The sequence below is a fragment of the Tachyglossus aculeatus genome, chromosome 3, assembly GCF_015852505.1.
Source record: "Tachyglossus aculeatus isolate mTacAcu1 chromosome 3, mTacAcu1.pri, whole genome shotgun sequence".
Taxonomy (NCBI): Eukaryota; Metazoa; Chordata; class Mammalia; order Monotremata; family Tachyglossidae; genus Tachyglossus; species Tachyglossus aculeatus.
Genome location: NC_052068.1, coordinates 76,230,487 through 76,231,174, shown reverse-complemented (window position 1 = coordinate 76,231,174; position 688 = coordinate 76,230,487). Strand labels below are relative to the sequence as shown.

Here is a 688-nt window from a genome sequence, read left to right as displayed (position 1 = left end):
GTCACTTCACTTCTCTGTGCCTCAGTTACCTCACCTGTAAAATGGGGATTAAGATTGTGAGCCCCACGTGGGACAATCTGATCACCTTGTATCCCCCAGCACTTAGAACAGTGCTTTGCACATAGTAAGCGCTTAACAAATACCATTATTATTATTGTTATTATTATTATTTAGTGCACCCAAAAACAAGTGGTCTTGGTAATAACCCAGAACCTTGATTGTGGGTGCTTCTGCCTGGGAGAAGGGAGGGAAGGATTGCTCACAGCTGATAAGAACTTCAAAATTTGCTAGGATTAGTCCATTTGTCCCCCTCTCAGTATCACACCTAGAGAGTTTCCAATACTCTACCAGTCTTGGCTACGGGAGGGAGAGTCAAGCAGAGGCATACCCATTCCATTCCTAGCTTGACCAGTGGCTAGGGAGTGGAAGGCAATCTGCTACAAGTCGAAACTCACCTGTGCTGGGCAGTAGCACCATGGGAGAGAGTCAAGGGCAGAGATTCAAGTTTCCTGCATGGAAGAAGGCAGTGGTAAACCACTTCCGTATTTTTACCAAGGAAACGCTATGGTTACACTACCAGAATGATTGCAGATGGAGTGGGGTCCTCTGGGAGAGATGTGTCCATGGAGTCGCTGTGGACTGAAGGTCTCTCGACAGCGTAAGACAAGACAATCCATTTGTGGATCAT

At 46.5% G+C, this 688-nt stretch overlaps 1 non-coding gene across 1 annotated transcript; it reads left to right on the top strand.

The window, feature by feature from the left end:
• The first annotated feature begins 307 nt into the window (after positions 1-307).
• On the top strand, positions 308-445 carry LOC119925971. Its single transcript, XR_005449891.1, has one exon. It is a non-coding gene; the product is annotated as a small nucleolar RNA SNORA7 (small nucleolar RNA).
• The last annotated feature ends 243 nt before the right edge of the window (positions 446-688 follow it).